This window comes from Nycticebus coucang, chromosome 5 (assembly GCF_027406575.1).
Source record: "Nycticebus coucang isolate mNycCou1 chromosome 5, mNycCou1.pri, whole genome shotgun sequence".
Taxonomy (NCBI): domain Eukaryota; kingdom Metazoa; phylum Chordata; class Mammalia; order Primates; family Lorisidae; genus Nycticebus; species Nycticebus coucang.
The window spans coordinates 24,398,035-24,411,249 of NC_069784.1; the positions used below are offsets into that span (position 1 = coordinate 24,398,035).

General features: G+C 39.3%; 1 protein-coding gene across 4 annotated transcripts in view; it reads left to right on the forward strand.

Annotated features, from left to right (window-relative positions):
• FNBP1L (formin binding protein 1 like) overlaps positions 1-13,215 on the forward strand; it is a 94,974-nt gene that overhangs the window by 30,110 nt on the left and 51,649 nt on the right. The window lies entirely within an intron of this gene.

A 13,215-nucleotide genomic window follows, 5' to 3' on the forward strand; every position in this document is an offset into this window, starting at 1 on the left:
TGAAATTTTATTTTCTCTTTTCTGGTTTTAACATTTATTGTCTTTAAATCCCATAAATATACTTACATCATTGTGAATAAATGAAGCTATTCTTTTGATTATTTGGAAACTGGTATACAGTATAATAATGAACAGTAAATTGTGCTTTATGATTGAATGTTGCCTCTTGATCCAGAGTAGTGAGATCAACTTTATAATTGGTGTTCTTTTGCTTCTTCAAAGTTGATCTGTTTATGTTGGATTCTCCTTACAAGTGAATGAACATTTTGTTCATTGAATATTTTAACTATTTAACATGAATCTTGTTTGGATCTCTTATCATTTACTTTGCTGTTTTATAATTTGCATCAATGTTAATTATTTTCGCTTCTTCTGTCCTTTCAAAATTTACATCATTTAGCTTCTAATGTTTAGAGTTTGGGATAGTTGTACTGTTTCTTAATATATTGCAGTTAATACGTCTAGATGTATTATTCAATGGATTAAATAAAAATCCAGATGTATTATTCAAAGGATTAAATAAAAATTACCTTTAAAAATGCTTGTTTTGTATTGTAAATATCATAACATTAAATCTTTCTATCGATTTATCCATTTATGTATTTTTAAAGAGATGAGGCTGGAGTGCAGTGGCACATGATCATGGCTCACTGCAGTGCGAAACTCCTAGGCTTAAACACCTTACAAGTGCACAATTATTGAGTAAGTGTAATATTTATTACAGCTAGTTATTTATTTATTTTTTTTTTGTAGAGGTGAGGTCTTGCTATGTTGTCCAGGCTGGTCTTGAACTCCTGGCCTCAAGGGATCCTCCTGCCTCTGCCTCTTAGAGTGTTGGTATTATAGGTGTGAGTCACTGGCCTAAATCTATATTTGACACAAATTATTATTTGTAATTTGTGGATTTACTGTTGAGATAAAAACAAAACATTTACAATATGGCTATATACTATGATAGCATTTAAAATTTTCTCTTTTAAGGCTTCTGTCTTTTAAAGGTACAGGCATCCTTCATTTTATTACTCTGCTTGCTTTATTGTACCTCACAGATACTTTTTTTTTTTTTTACAAATTGAGAGTTTGGGGCAACACTTTGTTGAGCAAGTCTATTGGTACCATTTTTCCAACAGTATGTGCTCACTTTGTCACATTTCATTCTGTACTCTGTAATCAGTGATCTTTGATGTTATTGTTGTAATTGTTTGGGGTCACTCAAATTATGCATATGAGAGAGTTAATTAATAATGATCGGATGTGTTCTGACTGCTACATCAACTGGCTGTTCACCCTTCTCTTTCTTTTCTCTCTCTTTGGATCTCCCTGTTCGCTTAACCTCCCTATTCCCTTAGACACAACAATGTTGAAATTAGACCAATTAATAACCCTACATGCTGGGTGCCATAGCTCATGCCTGTAATCCTAGCGCTTTGGGGCTGAGGTGAGAAGACTGCTTGAGGCCAGGAGTTTGTGACCAGCCTAAGCAAGAGTGAAACCCTGTCTCTAGAAAAAATAGAAAAGTTAGCCTGGTGTGGTGGCAGGTGCCCTAATTCCAGATACTTGGGAGGGTGAGGCAGTAGGATCACTTGAGCCCAGGAGTTTGAGGTTGTAGTGAGCTATGATGATGCCACTATACTCTAGCTGGGTTGACAAAGCAAAACCCTATTTCAAAAAACAAAACAAAACCTTACAGTTGCCTCTAAGTGTTCAAGTGAAAGGAAGAGTCACAAGTCTCATACATTAAATGGAAAGCTTGAAATAATTTAGCTTAGTGAGGAAGTCATGTCAAAAGCTAGGCCTCTTGATGGCAAGTTGTGAGTACAAAGGAAAAGTTTTGAAGGAAATTAAAAGTGCTACTCCAGTGAACACACAAGTGGCAAGAAAGCGAAAACAGCCTTATGCTGATATGGAGAAAGTTTGAGTGGTCAACATTCCCTTAAGTGGAAAAGCCTAATCCATAGTAAGGCTATAATTCTTTTCAATTCTGTAAAGTTTCTGGGCAAACTTTGGAAGAAAAATTTGAAGCCAGCAGAAGTAGGTTTGTGAGGTTTAAGGAAAGAATCTGTCTCTGTAACATAGAAGTGCAAGGTGAAGCACCAGTGGTAATGTTGAAGCTGCATCAAGTTATCTAGAAGATCTAGCTAAGAGAATTGATGAAAGTGGGCATTCTCACCAGCAGATTTTCAGCGTAGGCTCAACAGCCTTATATTGGAAGATGATAACTAGGATTTTCAGAGCTAGAGATGAGAAATTAATGCCTAGATTCAAAGGCTTTGCTAACTCTCGTTAGGGGAGTCTGCAGTTGGTGACTGTAAGTTGAAGCCAATGCTCATTTATCATTCTGAAAATCCTATCACCTCCCTAAAAAGCAAAAAAAATTTTTTGTTTTGTTTTTTAGAGATAACATCTCACTTTGTTGCTCAGGCTGGAGTACTGTGTGGCAGTCATACGTCACTACGGCCTCAAACTTCTGGGCTTAAGCAATCCTCCTGCCTCAACCTCTTGAGTAGCTGGAATTACAGTCACGTGTCCCCATACCCAGCTAATTTTTACAAATTTTTGTAGAGACAAGAGTGTTGCCGTGTTGCCTAGGCTGGTCTTGAACTCCTGGCCTTAAGCGATCTTACCACCTTGGCCTCTCAAACTTATAGCTGTGAGCCACCATGCTTGGCACCTATGGCTCTTAAGTATTATTGTAGACCTACTCTGCACTTGCTCAATAAATGAAGCAAAAAAGCCTGGATGACAGCACATCCGTTGGCAGCATGCTTTATTGAATATTTAAAGCCCACTGTTGAGACCTGCAGCTCAAAAGAAAAGATTTCTTTCAAAATATTACTGTTGATTGACAATGTATCTGTTTACCCAAGGGCTCTGATGAAACTGTACAAGGGGATTAATGTTGTTTTTATGCCTGCTAACATAACATTAATTTTGTAGCCCATGAATCAAGGAATAATTTTGAATTTTAAGTCTTATTATTTAAGAAATACATTTTGTAAGCTGCCATAGATAGTGATTCTTCTGATTGATCTGGGCAAAGTAGTTGAAGACCTTCTGGAAGAGATTCACCATTCTAGATCTTTCTTTCTTTCTTTTTTTTTTGAGACAGAGTCTTGCTATATTGCCTCCCGGTAGAGTACTGTGGCATCACAGCTCACAGCAACCTCAAACTTTGGGCTAAGCGATTCTCTTGCCTCAGCTTCCCAAGTAGCTGGGACTACAAGCATCGCTATAGCACCCAACTATTTTTGTTGTTGTTGTTGCTGCAGTTATCATTGTTGTTTAGCAGGCCCAGGCCGGGTTCAAACCCACCAGCCCCTGAGTATATGGCCGGCACCCTAACCTCTGAGCTATGGGCACCGAGCCCATTCTAGATGCTATTAAGAACATACTTGATTTATGATTGAGGTCAAAATACCAAACTTACCGGGAAATTGGAAGAAGATGATTTCAATCCTTATAAATGACTTTGAGGGGTTCAGGACTTCAGTGGAGAAAGTTGTTGCAGATGAGGTGGAAAGAGCAAGAGAACTAGAATTACAAAGTGGAGCCTGAAGATGTGACTGAATTGCTGCAATATCATGATAAAATTTTAATAGATGAGTTGCTTCTTATGCATGAATGGAGAAAGTGGTTTCTTGAGATGGAACCTACTCCTGGTAGAAGATTGTTGAAATGACAACAAAAGATTTAGATTACATCCACTTAGTTGATAAAGTAGTTGGCAGAGTTTGAAAAGATTGAATCTAATTTTGGCTCAGCGCCTGTAGCTCAGTGGGTAGGGTGCCAGCCACATACACTGGGGCTGGCGGATTTGAACCTGGCCCGGGCCTGCTAAACAGCAATGACAACTACAACAAAAAAATAGCCAGGTATTGTGAAGGGCGCCTGTAGTCCCAGCTACTTGGGAGGCTGAGGCAAGAGAATTGCTTAAGCCCAAGAGTTTGAGGTTGCTGTGAGCTGTGACGCCAAAGCACTGCACTGAGGATGACATAGTGAGACTCTGTCTTTAAAAAAAAAAGATTGAATCTAATTTTGAAAGAAATCCTGCTGTGGATAAAATGCTATCAAACAGCATTGTATGTTATAGAGAAATATTTCATGAAAGAGTCAGTTGATGTGGCTGAATTCAGTTTGTCTTATTTTAAGAAGTTGCCACAACCACACCAACCTTCAGCAACCACCACTTTGATCAGTCCGTATCTATCTAACATTAAAGCAAGACCTTCTGCCAGCAACATTATGACTTGCTGAAGACTCAAGTGATTGTTAGCATTTTTTTTTTTTTTTTTTTTTTGTAGAGACAGAGTCTCACTTTATGGCTCTGGGTAGAGTGCCATGGCATCACACAGCTCACAGCAACCTCCAACTCCTGGGCTTAAGTGATTCTCTTGCCTCAGTCTCCCGAGTAGCTGGGACTACAGGCGACCGCCACAACGCCCGGCTATTTTTTTGGTTGCAATTCAGCCGGGGCCGGGTTTGAACCTGCCACCCTCTGTATATGGGGCCAGCACCTTACCGACTGAGCCACAGGAGCCGCCCGATTGTTAGCATTTTTATCGGTAAACTATTTAAATAAGGTATATACATTGTTTTGTTAGCATTTTTATCAGTAAACTATTTAAATAAGGTATGTATATTGTTTTCCTAGACATGATACTATTGCACACTATATATTACAGTATATAGATTACTCTGTAGTGTAAACAATTTTTATACATACTGAGAAACCAGAAACTGTGTGATACTCACTTTTCTGTGATATTTGCTGTATTATAGAGCTCTGGAACCAAACCAGCAGTATCTTTGAGGTATTCCTGTAGTTTTTTTTCAAGTCAGGTTTTTTTCTTCTTGCAATGGTTATAAAGAAGAGCCTTTGTTTCATTTATAACAAACTTGTATTTTACCTTTATGCTGCCTTTAAGCTGATTGCTATTTTGTTGTTGTAGCCCAGGCTAGAGTTCCATGGTGTCAGCCTAGCTCACAGCAACTTAAAACTCCTGGTTTCAAGTGCACCTCCTGCCTTAGCCTCCTGAATAGCCAGGACCACACCCTGCCATCATGCCCAGCTAATTTTTAATTTTTTACTAGTGATGGGAGCACCCTCTTACTTAGGCTGGTCTCCTGAGCTTGAGGAATCCTCCTGCCACGGGCGGCTTCCCAGAGTGCTGATGACAGGTTTGAGCCACTGTGCCTGCTGACATTTAACTTTTTAAAACAGTTTGACACAGGTCATTTAGGTGATGCAACTTTTCTTTGAGAATCCTGAAAGAACTTTAAATAGACAAAGGAGAATATGTAAATTTGGAGCAATGTGGTCTTAATTTAATTAAGGAAGTGATAAAAAATAGAAAACTAGAATTCTATGTGGGTACGAGAGATGGAAGAGATATCACAGGGACCGTTTCAGTAGGGTAGGAATAACTGGATATAGATCAGACAGAGGATAATGCATTGTTTAAAGCATGAGTCTTCAAAGAAGAGCACGTAAAATGCTCTACAAAGATAAGAAAAAAGAGCATAGAACTTCTACTTATATTCTTATGTAATCAGTAAGAAATTGAATGCTTTACTCATTTAAAACATGAATTGACCCTGGTTTCTTGTCTTGGACTTAAAAAGATTTCCTATAAACTGGTGGCTTGCACTGTAATCCCAGCTATTTTAGAGGATTAGGTGAGAAGAGTACTTGAGCCCAGGAGTTTCAGGCTGCAGGGAGCTTTTTTCATGCCATTGCACTCCAGCCTGGGCAACAGAAGTGAAACCCTATCTCTTAAAACAAAAAACAAAAAAACAAATAACAACAACAAAAAACACCAATTTAAGTGTTCAGTTCACTGGCATTAAGTATATTCGCATTGTTGTGCACCCATTACCACCATCCATCTCTAGAACTTTTTCATGATCCCAAACTGAAACTCCGTGCCATTAAACAATAACTCCCTGTTCCCTCCTCCCTCCCACCCCTGGTAACCGCCTTTCTACTTTCATTATGCTAATTGAAACACACCAGTCACCAATACCACAGATAAATCTTTAGAGACAGAAGGAGTAATAATTGGTCAAGATGGATTGGTAGAGAGGGAGAAATTGTGACTGACTTCTAATAGGTACTAGCTTTTTATCTGGAGTGATAAAAAGTTACAGTAAAAAGATCGGTTTGTTTCGAGGGGAGAGGCATTGAAAAGGTGAACCACATCCTTGGCCCTTTCCTCATAGTCAAGGGGAAGGGAGGGGGGAGGTAAAGGTGGAGGGAGGGTAATGGGTGGGGCCACACTACCCTGCGTCTTAGAATGGATACAGGTGAAACTTACTAAAGGCAGAATACAAATGTCTACATATAGTAACTAAGAAAATGCCATGAAGGCTACGCTGAACAGTTTGATGAGAATATTTCAGATTGTATATGAAACCAGCACATTGTACCCCTTGATTGCACTAATGTACACCGCTATGATTTAACAATAAAAAAAAAAAAGAAAAGGTGAACCACAGAGATTTTTATGGGGGAAGGGAGTAATTATTTTATTGTGGTAACATACACATAATTTACCATCTTAACCATATTTAAGTTATAGTTTTCTGGCATTAAATACATTTATATTGTTGTACAACCATCATCTTTCTCTGGAACTCCTTTCCTTGTAAAAGTGAAACTTTATACCTATTGAATAACTCCCTGTTCTTCTCTACCTTAAGCCCCTAGCAACCACCATTTTACTTCCTCTCTCTAATTTGGGCTATTCTAGGTATCTCATAAAGTGGAATCATAAAGTTTTTGTCCTTTTGCCTTATTTCACTTAGCATAATATCCTCCAGGTTCATCTATGTTTTAGAGCATTTGTCAGAATTTTCTTCCCTTTTTTTTTGAAAGAGTCTCACTACGTTGCCCTCAGTAGAGGGCTGTGACATCACAGCTCACAGCAACCTCAAACTCTTGGGCTTAAGTGATTCTCTTGCCTCAGCCTCCCAAGTAGCTGGGACTACAGGCACCCGCCACAACACCCGGCTATTTTTTATTGTAGTTGTCATTGTCATTGGGTGTTTGGCAGGCCCGGGCCGGGTTTGAACCTGCCAACTCCGGTGTATGTAGTTGGCACCCTTGCCGCTGAGCTACAGGCACCGAGCCATTTTCTTCCTTTTTAAGGCTGAATAATCATTGTATGTATGTACTGCATTTTGTTGATCCATTTATCTGTTGAGGGACAAGTGGTTTTTTTTTTTGTTTGTTTTTTTTTTTTTTTGTAGAGACAGAGTCTCACTTTACGGCCCTGGGTAGAGTGCCATGGCATCACACAGCTCACAGCAACCTCCATCTCCTGGGCCTAAGCGATCTCTTGCCTCAGCCTCCCGAGTAGCTGGGACTACAGGCGCCCGCCACAACGCCCAGCTATTTTTTTGGTTGCAGTTCAGCCAGGGCCGGGTTTGAACCCGCCACCCTTGGTATATGGGGCTGGCGCCTTACCGATTGAGCCACAGGCGCCGCCCGGGACAAGTGGTTTGCTTCTACCTTCTGACTGTTGTGAATAATGCTGCTATGAATATGGGCTATTGGAAGCTTCTTTTGAAAGTTTTAATTTTATAGTGAAAGACAGACTGCCAGTTCCAAAATGGTGGTATAGAAGCAAGCTGTCTTCATTCCCCTACTCATAGAAAACCAAAATCAAATATATTTTGTGCTGAAATTTTCACCACCAACAACCCAGAACTGAAATAGGAGGATGAGACAGTTTCTGTGGTCACAGAGAAGTAAAAAAACTCTGAGCAGACGATAAGAAAACAGCACTTCCACATCTGTGAGGGCCCTTCCCCCCAATTTGTTTGGCACCAAGCTTATGGAAAATTCTCCCTTAACTCACATTTTCTACATTGGAAAAAGTAACATTCAGGTGGTCAATCAAATCCCCCAGTATCTTAAGTTCTCTGGTAGGAAATATACGTTTAGTGGTAGGAAGCATCTGGACTGCTTGAACAAAGAAATACCACTGAAGACAAGCAGAGACAGAGGGGAGGCTGAACTACCATCCTCAGCCCTGAAAACTCTGCTTTGTAACTTGACCAGAGGAGATGCCAAGTCAGAGCACTGTTCAGCAGTGGCACACCGTGGGAGGTATGTTCCACATGTCTTCTGGGCATGAGCCCCTAGCCAGCTTTCCTATCCTGTTGGCATAATTCCCTTGGGGCCACCCCCATTTTGCATAAACCATGCTCTGATCATTTACTAGAGCTGAGGCAAACCACGTAGGGCCGAATAGCAGGCAGCAACCTAGCAGTAAAGATTCGCTAAGCAAATGTATCCATAAAAACCAAAACCAGCCAGGCAGAGAAGACTATAATAAATAAATAATCCTTGAGTGCATAGACATAGATGTATAACCACAAGAAACAAGAGCAAATAGGGAACCATGACCTTCCCAAAAGAACAAAGAAAAATTCCAGTGACTGACTCTAATGAGACAACAATTTGTGAGCGCTCTGACAAAGCATTCAAAGAAACAGTTTTGGCCAGGCATTGTGACTCCTGCCTATAATCTCAGCACTTTGGGAAGCTGAGGCAGGCAGATAACTTTGAGACAAGGAATTTGAGATTAGCCTGGGCAAAATAGTGAGACCTTGTCTATAAAAAAAATTTAAAAAATTAGCTACATGTGGTGTGCACTTGTACGAGGCTGAGGCAGGAGGATCACATGAGACCAGGAGTTGGAGGCTGCTGTCGACTGTGATAATGCCCCTGTACTCCGGCAACAGAATAAGACTTTGTCTCTAAAAAACAAATCAAAATAGCAGTTTTAAGGAAGCGCAGTGATCTCTAAGATAACATCGAAAAGCAATTCAGAAATTTATCAGAAAAATCTAACAAATAAATTGAAATAATTAAAAAAGAACCAATCTTAGAACTGAGAAATATATTTGCTGAACTGAGGAACTCATTAGAGGCTATCAACAGCAGAATGACTAAGCAGAGGAAATAATCAGTAAGCTTGAAGACTGGCTATTTGAAAATACACTGTCAGAGGAGAAAAAAATAAAAGGAACAAGATCCACCTACAAGATAGAGAAATTTGGGGCGGTACCTGTGATTCAGTGGTTACGGCCCCATATACCGAGGGCGGCAGGATTGAACCCGTTCCCGGCCAAACTGCAACAAAAAATAGCTGGGTGTTGTGGCCAGTAATCCCAGCGGCTCCGGAGGCTGAGGCAAGAGAATCGCCTAAGCCCAGGAGTAGGAGGTTGCTGTGAGCTGTGATGCTACAGCATTCTATCCAGGGCGATAAAGTGAGATGCTGTCTCTTAACAACAACAACAACAAAAAAATATATATAAAAATATAAATTTACCTCAAAAGATCAAAGCTAAGAATTATTGGTGTTCAAGAGGCAGAGGAACAAGGGCAGGAAGTAGAAAGCTTAGTCAAAGAAATAATCACAAAAATTTTCCAAACTTAAAAAAAATTTTTTTCCCCCCAACACTTGAGAATCAAGTATAAATATCCAAATACAGGAAAGTCTGAGAACACCAAAAATAGATTCAGGCCACAGAAGGCTACCCCAAGGCATGTGTTAGTCAAACTTCCAAAGGTCAGAGGCAAGAGAGGATTCTAACAGCAGCAGGAGAAATGAAGCAGATAACATATAAAGAAGCTCTGATTTGTCTGGCAACAGACTTCTTAATGGAAAAAAAACAAACATACAGGCCAGGAGGGAGTGGAATGACATTTTCAACTTAAAAGAAAATACCTCTGCCATCCCAGAATATTGTATACAGCAAAATTATCCATTGGGTGTTAAGCATCAATATAATCCTTTGTAGACAAACAAAACCTGAGAGAATTCACCACCACCGGAACTGTCTTAAAAGAAATGCTAAAGGGAATTCTTTAGTCTGAAAGCAGAAAACACTAATGTGCAATGGCAAACGACAGCACACAACTAGATGTGTCCTTGCTCAAAGGGAAAACTGTTCTGACTTCAAATGTGTGGGGTTTTTCTGCTTTGACAACAGATTCTCCAACTTCCTGGATGCCAACTAGGTGTCTTAAAATTGATTTTAGTTCTGTCACTATTTAGCTGGAGTTGGTGCGGACCCCAGAAGACCATTTTCAGCTCAGGTATCAGTTGCAAGTCCTGGGCCTTTGGTACTTCTGACTGGCTTGGTTACAAGTCAGGGGTTCCTAAGACCACCTGCTCAGGTTCCATAATTTGCTGTTATGCCTCATAGAACTCAGGGAAACATTATTTACTTCACTAGTTAATTATATAGGCTATTTTAAAGGATACAGATAAAGATGAAGAGTGGGTAGAGTGAGGTTTGCAAAGTTCCAGAGCACAGGACCTACTGTCCCTGTAGAGTTGAGGTGCTTCACTTTTTCAGTCTGTGGATATATTAACCAACATGGAATCTCTCCAAACTTGTTTAGGACTTTTTTGTGCAGACCCCTATCTTAACAAAACTAAGCAAAATAAGCCAGGCGTGGACTAAAGTGATCCTCCTGAGTAGTCTCAGCTACACAGTCCAGGAGTTTGAGGTGTGGTTAGCTGTGGTGGTGCCACTGCTCTCTAGCCAGGGCAAAAGAGAAAGACCTTGTCAAAAATCTTCAACAAAATGCTAACAAACCAAATTCAATTACAAATTAAAGAAATCATTTCCCATGATCAAGGGGGGATTCATCCCAGGCATGCACTGATGGCTCAACACATGCAAATCAGCAAACATAATGTATCACATTAACAGATCCACAAACAGGCTCAGCACCTGTAGCTCAGCGGCTAGGGCAGCCACGTACACCAGAGCTGGCAGGTTGGAATCCAGCCCAGGACTGCCAAATAACAATGACAATTCCCTCCCCTCCCCCCAAAATAGCTAGGATTTGTGGTGGACACTTGTAGTCCTAGCTACTTGGGAGGCTGAGGCAAGAGAATTGCTTAAGCCCAAGAGTTTGAGGTTGCTGTGAGCTGTGATGCCACAGCACTCTACTGAGGGCAGCATAGCGAGACTCTGTGTCCAAAAAAATAAATAAAAATAATAAACACCTTCACAAAAACATCTAGAGTAATATTTGGTCAAGTAAATAGCTAGGCACTGTGGCTCAGTCAAGATGACACATAAAATTAACTATCACTGTCAGTTTCTTTTCTTTTATTATTAAATCATAGCTGTGTACATTAACGCAATCATGGGGCACCATACACTGGTTTTATAGACCCTTTGACATATTTTCATCACACTGGTTAACATAGCCTTCCTGGCATTTTCTTAGTTATTGTGTTAAGACATTTATATTCTATATTTACTAAGTTTCACATGTACCCTTGTAAGATGCACCGTGGTTTCAGCGGGATTTGAACCTATTTGTTAAAAAATATAAAGGTGCAATATTTTCTGATTAGTTTGTAAAAATAACAAATTAACATCAAGGACATTTATTGCAAAATTTATTACATAAATCTTTGCATCTTGGTGGATGGGGTTGAAAATGAGTTAAAATATAAACAGGGATTTTTTTTTTTCCATTGAGATCTTTGTACCTTTATTATGTGCCTTTTGTTTCCCTAAAAGCTAGATATTTACAGTGTAAAACTAGGACCTTCAGATTATTTTGCCATTAAGTGTTAAGCCTGGATTTTAGAAATACTGAAGCATATTGATTCATTGTACTCACTGTATTTTAAAAGTCATGGCCCAAAGACTTTTGTTAAATTAATTAAAAAATTTTATTTTAAATAAAGTGTCTTTCATTTTCATAGCTTTAAAATTTCTATTTTTCTGGATTTCATAACTGAAATTTTATAGTATAATGTTATTTAATATATAATAAATATAAAGGTATTCATATTTTTTTACTGATGGGGCTTGTAATTTTTAAATTTGAGAGACTTTATCTAAAGGATAAAGACATGTAAATAATATTTAATAAAAACGATTTAGGGAAGAAAAACCTTTGAAGCACTTTGGGAAAATGAAAGAATGTTATTTCAGCTTCAGCGTGTTCTTTTTGGAACCCTTTCTCATCAAGAGTTTTTCTTTTTCTTTTTTTCTGTAGAGACAGAGTCTTAGTTTATCACCCTCGGTAGAGTATCACCCTTGGTGTCACACAGCTCACAGCAACCTCCAGTTTCTGAGCTCAGGCCATTCTCCTGCCTCAGCCTCCCAAGTAGCTGGGACTACAGGCGCCCACCATAACGCCCGGCTATTTTTTTGTTGCGGTTCGGCCGGGGTTGGGTTTGAACCCACCACCCTTGGTATATTGGGCTGGCGCCCTACTCACTGAGCCACAGGCACTGCCCTCATTAAGAGTTTTTCAATTTGAAAAAGAATTTCAATTTGTAATAGGACATACTGTTCAGATTAAGTTTGTACATTTCTTGCTGCATTCAAATTAGAAAGTTGCTTAGAAGAATAGAATTAGAGTAGTAATACCAAGCTATGACCTGATGAATTCTGTCTGTGCTGTTTAGATAGAATTTGCCTTAGGAGTAGAATTACAAAATGATTTAAGGTGGGGAAAGAGAGTAAAGGCAAAGGAAGGGAATTGATTTGAAAATAACAAACATGATTAAACCATGGGTGATTAAAAATATCTTGGAAGTATAGAAAGGGATGATATTTGAATATTTTTTAGTGTTGTAGACTTTTGATATGTAAGTGGAGAGAGCACCAGTTTACTAGTCAATTTGCATATAATTCTTGAAGGGAAATGATAGTTTCTCTAGGAGCCAGGTAGAAGGGGATTTTTTTTTTTTTTTTTGGCCGGGGCTGGGTTTGAACCTACCACCTCCGGTATATGGGGCTGGTGCCCTACTTCTTTGAGCCACAGGCACTGCCCAGAAGGGGATGTTTTTAAGGATTGATAGAATCTTGCAGGCAGCCATAATGTTATATGTTAGTGTCATGTTTACTGGATTAAAGAATATTTTAAGTAATATCGACACAGTCCTTTGGGGTGGGGGTTGGGACTTCCATTTTAAGATGGAAAAAAATTTGAAGAAGCCTTGAGGAATTGCTTACTCAGTAGTCAGACATATGGTTAATGACAGTGCCTATAATTTGAACTCAGGTATATTTGATTTTTCAGGTGTAATTGAAAAAGGAAGAGTAAGATCCCTGGTGGTCTAGTGGCTAGGATGGGTGATCTCTCAAAGAAGGGAATAAGAGTTGATTATAAAAAGGTGGTGAAGGGAGGTTGTTGCAAACAGGTAAAGATATTTAGGCATAAAG